General features: G+C 34.7%; 1 non-coding gene across 1 annotated transcript; it reads left to right on the top strand.

Annotated features, from left to right (window-relative positions):
• The first annotated feature begins 800 nt into the window (after nucleotides 1-800).
• On the top strand, nucleotides 801-907 carry LOC114237073 (U6 spliceosomal RNA). Its single transcript, XR_003622862.1, has one exon. It is a non-coding gene; the product is annotated as a U6 spliceosomal RNA (small nuclear RNA).
• The last annotated feature ends 5,598 nt before the right edge of the window (nucleotides 908-6,505 follow it).

Raw genomic sequence — 6,505 nt, 5'->3', positions numbered from 1 at the left:
CAGTTTTGGAAGTACTAGCTATGGGAATAGAAGAAGTAAAAGAAAGAAAAGGAATGCAAATTGGAAAAGAAGAAGTTAAACCATCACTGTTTGCAGATGACACGATACCGTACATAAAAATTCCTAAAGATGCCACCAGAAAACTACTAGAGCTCATTAATGAATTTGGTAAAGTTGCAGGTTATAAAATTAATACACAGAAATCTCTTGCATTTCTATACACTAACAACAAAAGACCAGAAAGAGAAATTCAAGAAACCATCTCATTTACCATCATATCAAAAAGAATAAAGTACCTAGGAATAAACCTACCTAAGAAGAAAATGGCCTGCACTCTTAAAACTATAAGATGTTGATGAAAGTAATAAAAGATGACACAAAGAGATGCAAAGATATACCATGTTCTTGGATTGGAAGAATCAATATTGTCAAAATGACTGTACTACCCAATGCAGTCTACAGATTCAATATAATCCCTATCAAATTACCAATGGCCTTTTCCACAGAACTAGAAAAAAAATCTTAAAATTTTTATGGAGACAAAAGGACATTGAGTTGCTAAAGTAATCTTAAGAAGGAAAAGTGGATCTAGAGGAATCAGGCTCCCTGACTTCAGACCACACTACAAACTATAGTTGTCAAAATAGTATGGTACTGGCACAAAAACAGAAATATAGATAAGTGGAACAGGACAGAAAACCTGGAAATAAACCTACGAAGCTATGGTCACTTAATCTACAACAAAGGAGGCAAGAATATACAAAGGAGGAAAGACAGTCTCTTCAATAAATGGTGCTGGGGTGCTCGCTTCAGCAGCACATGTACTAAAATTGGAACGATACAGAGAAGATTAGCATGGCCCCTGCGCAAGGATGACACGCAAATTCGTGAAGCGTTCCCTATTTTTCTCGCTAAAAAAAATTAAAAATAAATAAATAAATAAATAAATAAATAAATGGTGCTGGGAAAACTGGACACTTACATGTAAAAAAAAAGTAATTAGAATATTCTTTGACACCATACACAAAAATAAACTCAAAAGGGATTAAAGAATGAAATGTGAGACCGGATACTATAAAACTCTTAGAGGAAAACATAGCCAGAACACTCTCTGACATAAATTACAGCAATATCTTTTTTGATCCATCTCCCAGAGTAATGGAAATAAAAACAGAAATAAACAAATGGGATCTAATTAAACTCAAAAGTTTTTGCACAGCAAAGGAAACCATAAATGATACAAAAAGGCAATCCACAGAATGGGATAAAATATTTGCAAATGATGTGATTGACAAAGGGTTAGTCTCCAAAATTTACAAACAGCTCATGTGGCTTAATATCATCAAAACAAACCAATCAACAAATGGGCAGAAGACCTAAACAGACATTTCTCCAAAGAAGACATACAGATGACAAAGAGGCAGATGAAAAGATGTTCAACATTGCTAATTATTAAAGAAATGCAAATCAAAACTACAATGAGATATCACCTCACACCAGTCAGAATGGCTAACATAAAAAATCTACAAACAATAAATGCTGGAGAGGGTGTGGAGAAAAGGGAACCCTCCTACACTGTTGTTAGGAATGTAGACTGGTGCAGCCACTATGGAAAACAGTATGGAGGTTCCATAAAAAACTAAAAATAGAGCTACCATATGATCCAGCAATCCCACTCCTGGGCATATACCTGGAGAAAAACATGGTCCAAAGGGATACATGCACACCAATGTTCATTGAAGCACTCTTTGCAATAGACAAGACATGGAAGCAAACTAAATGTCCATCAACAGAAGAATAGATAAAGAAGATGTGGTCCATATATACAATGGAATATAACTCAGCCATTAAAAAGAATGAAACAATGCCATTTGCAGCAACATGGATGGACCTAGAGATTGTCATACTGAGTGAAGTAAGTCAGATAGAGAAAGATATATATCGTATGATATCGCTTATATGCGGAATTTAAAAAAAAAAGATACAAATGAACTTATTTCCAAAACAGAAAGAGATTCACGGACTTAGAGAACAAACTTATGGTTACTGGGGGGAAGGGTGGGTGGGAGGGATAGACTGGGATTTTGGGATTGACATGTACACACTGCTATATTGAAAATGAATAAAAACAGGGACCTAATGTATAGCACAGGGAACTCTGCTCAATATTTTGTAACAACTTAATTGGGAAAAGAATTTGAAAAAGAATAGATGCATGTATATGTATAACTGAATTGTTTTGCTGTACTCCTGAAACTAACACAGGTTGTTAATCAACTATATTCCAATATAAAATAAAAGTTCACAGGAAATAAAAGAAATAAAATATGAGAATAGAGAATAAATAAATAAAGTGATAAATAAATAAATATATGTATGTTTTAACGAAGGTATTTTTCCTGTCACAGAGTAGGTGCTCAATGAACATTGTGGAATTTAAATGGAAATAAAAGTACACACAAATTTTAACCTAAAATAAAATATATAATTAAAATAAGTCTCAATGTAATATGAGACTTTTTAAAATATAATCTTTGAAATCGTCTTTAATGCTATTAGATTTATTGTTTCCTGGATGCTTTAGATTCCTGTTTAATTAATGGTAAATTTTTTCTGGTCTTACATTCATAAACATTTTAATTCTATTGATAATTTAGCTGGGTATACAATCATAAGCTAGCAAAAAATTTTCATCAGAACTCTCAATGTATTGTTCATTTCTTATGATGTTCTGTGCTGCTCTTGAGAGGACCAATACAGTTTTGACATAGGTTTTGTCTATTTTATTTTAAAAGTGTTCTCACATGAAAGACTTTAGGTATTCTCTTTTTTTCTTTTGTTCTACATTTCAGTGTGGTGTGCCTTGCTGTGGTTCTTTTTCTAATTTACTATTCTTTGCAGTGATACCTTTCAACATGGAAACACAAGTTCTTCAATTCTGGGAATTATGCTTGTACTATCATTCCTAAATTCTTTCTCTTTGTTTAATCCTGTCTTTCTGAAATTAATTTTTAATGAATTTTGACTTCATTAAACCATTACTTTTCTTTTCTATCCTATGTCCAGCTGTGATATTGTGATTTGTAAGAAGAAATATATACTTGGTCTTCATCCTGTTTCTGGTAAAGAACTCCTAAATCCCTTGGAATTTCATAAGTGATAAGAGCAAGTGTCTTTTTTTATGTTAATGAGGTGAATTTTAGATTTCATCAATCATGTGATTAGAGGTCTAGAAATTTTAACCCCAACATCTGACTTCCAGGGAGTAGAGAGGAGCTGGAAGTGATATCAGTGTCAATGACCAATGATTCAATCAGTCATGCCTATGGAATGAAGCCTCTATACAAATCCCAAAACGACTGGGTTCTGAGATCTTCTGGGTTGGTGAAAATGTGAAAGTGCTGGGAAATTGGAGCACCTGGAGAGGAAGTGGAAGCTCTGTGTCCCTTCCCACACACCATGCCCTACATGTCTCTTCCATCTGGCTGTTCATCTGTATTCTTTATCATATTCTTTTGTAATAAACTTGTAAATGTAAGTAAACTGTTTTACTAAGTTATGTGCTTTTGAGATTCATTCCTTCTGTTAACTTTAACAGAAGTTCACCAATTCTTACTTCTGAGTAGCATTCTATTTCTGGATGTACTATAATTTTATAATCCATTTATTGTTTATAGATATCTGGGGTTTTTTTGTCATGAAAAAGTGGACATTCACATTCATATAGAGGTTTTTTTGTATGTAAATATGTTTTGGTTACTCTTGAGCAAATGCATTAGTGATGGTATTGTTGGATTGTGATAAGTATATGTTTAACTTTTAAGCAACTGTCAAAATTTTGTTCAAGGAATCTATATAATTTTGCATTCCCACCAGCAATGTATGAGATTTACAAGGGCTCTTCTTTGCACTCATACCAGTACTTGACATTTTTACTTTTTGTTAGAAATCTTTGCAAGCATTTCAGTTTTGGCTTCCCCTACTAACCTAAGGCAGTTACCACTCTGCCATCCACTTTTAATCTTTTTTTAAAATTTTTATTGGAGTATAGTTGCTTTACAATGTTGTGTTAGTTTACACTGTACAGCAAAGTGAATCAGCTATATGTATACATATATCCCCTCTTTTTTTGTATTTTCTTTCCATTTAGGTCACCACAGAGCATTGAGTAGAGTTCCCTGTGCTATATAGTAGGTTCTTAATAGTTATCATTTTATACATAATAGTGTATATATGTCAATCCCAATCTACCAATTCATCCCACCTTCCCTTCCCCCTTGGGTATCCATACGTTTGTTTTCTACATTTGTGTCTCTATTAGTCTTTCAGAAATATGTTCAGGCTTCTGCTTTCAGAAAGATGGAGTATATGTACTCTTCCCTATCCTTTCCACTAAGAGCAGCTAAAACCCATCAACATTATGTACAAAACAAATATAAGACCCTAAAAGTTGGAGAGAACAAGGCAGCCTAGCTAGGGACCTTGGGCCCAAGGGACAACACAGTGTGATTTGTCTGGGTTTTATTTTTGTCTCCTGTACCCAAGACTTGGAGCTAAAGAAGTTCTGTAACTTGAAACACCCACAGGTACAGACAAAAGGAGATCTAACAAAAGTTTGTTCTCTCTAGCCAAAGGACCAGGAAAGAGGCAGCCCTTATAAAATTGAAAACTTTTAGATAATAACCTCTCTACTACAGGCAATCACTACAAAACCAAACCAAAACTATGGACCCACCCCCAATCCATGCCAGCAAAGGCCAAGTGGGGGACCTTAGATTTCCACTAGTACTAGGATGTAATGAGGCTTCTCCATATCCCCACTGGGATGGTTTTACTGGAAACAACATTTTCATCCTTACTGGCCAGTACCAAGCCATCACTCCTTCGTGTCAGTGGAAACAACTGACGGGGCCAAAACTTCTATCCAACAGTAATGAAGTGTTTCTCACCTTCCCAGCTGGGATGGTGTCTGAGGAGTCCCAGTGGAGAATCAGGACTTTCACTATTACCCAGTAGTACTAAGACAACCCTCACCATGGTGTTCATGGGACCATGAAAGGAACCATAGCTCCCACTTTTGCCCAATAGTAACAAGAAATATACCACCTTCAGGTGTCAATGGAGGTCCAGTTTGGAACCTAGATTTCTACCTTCACCTGGTGGTAATATTTTAATGACTATCCTCTATGTCACTGATATGACCTTCTATCATGTGATTTCTATTCTATTTTTAGTGTATTATTTTGCTCTGGTGTAGTTTATCATGAACAAGTTGCTTTCTTAGTGTTTTAATATTACTTATTTTGTTACCTTAACATTTTATTGTTAAATATAGTTCCACATATTTTGTTTTCCCTAATTCCTGTACAAAGGTATTGTTGAAAATTTTTCTTCTATTTCCTAGAAAAAAAACACACTTTTTTCCCAGAACTAATTCCTTTCCCCCTTTATTTCCTTTTTATTTCATTTCCATTTTCTTTCCTTTCTATTATTATTTGCTCTAGTATTTTTGTATTGTTTTCCTGTCATATCTTTCTACACTCTGTTAATTAAGTACACTGCTTCATCTGGATCTTGCATTTGATAAAGTGTCTTTTGAGTGTGTTATTTTTTGGCTCCCTTTAAATATTAGATGATGTTTGTGTTTGGGTTTTTCCTTTAGAGTTTCAGATTAAGAAATGATGGTTGTAGGTTCTGTTATGTATTCCATGCTATGATTTTCTATCAGCTTTGGCGGTGGGGCTGGGGGTGGGGTCAGCAAAGGGTTTTATAGACAGTGGATGTTTTCACTGCTCGCTTATATTTTAAAGTTCATACTGTCTTGTTGGAGTTATGTAAAATACTGTGGGTACTGGGGGTGGAAGAACTTTGATTTGTATGGTTACCCCAGCTTAATGTGATTCTAATATATGAGTAACATCCATTCCTTTCTCATTCCAAGCCAGTGCAACAAGAAATAACAGAGGACTTATGCCATCTCTTGCTGACTCTTATTCACAATGAGCAGATGGACCTCACTTGAGCTACTGTTTTTGCCCTTTAGCAACATATACTTCTAGGGATTTAAATTTGCTTTTCATTAATCATTAATTATTTAACTGTTGGTGATAATTAGTATTGTTGCTTTTCTCCCATCAGAAGAAAACTAAATGACAAATTCTATTAATGATGTCAGTTTCTAGCAAGCAAGTCACTTGAAAAAAAGAAATATATTCTAATTATTTTTCTTCATTTTTTAGCTTCACTCCTTTCTCATCTGGCCCACTACTGCCTCACCATCTCTTTCTTTCAGACCATAATCATCAAGGACACATTCTAAATTAGTAAAATTAATTTAAATTCCTCACTTACACTTCTCACAATGCTAATGTCTGGGGTGATTGACTGGAGGTGCTGATGGGGGTGGTGGGGCTGGGTTGATGAGGAAGACATTGCTGTGGATTAGTAGTGCTTACTTTCAAATTTCATTGGTTTATTCCTTTACTATTAGACAGTACATTTTAAG

The sequence above is a fragment of the Balaenoptera acutorostrata genome, chromosome 20, assembly GCF_949987535.1.
Source record: "Balaenoptera acutorostrata chromosome 20, mBalAcu1.1, whole genome shotgun sequence".
NCBI lineage: Eukaryota > Metazoa > Chordata > Mammalia > Artiodactyla > Balaenopteridae > Balaenoptera > Balaenoptera acutorostrata.
The sequence above is the reverse complement of the archived record's forward strand: the minus strand, read 5'-3'. Positions and strand labels throughout refer to the sequence as shown.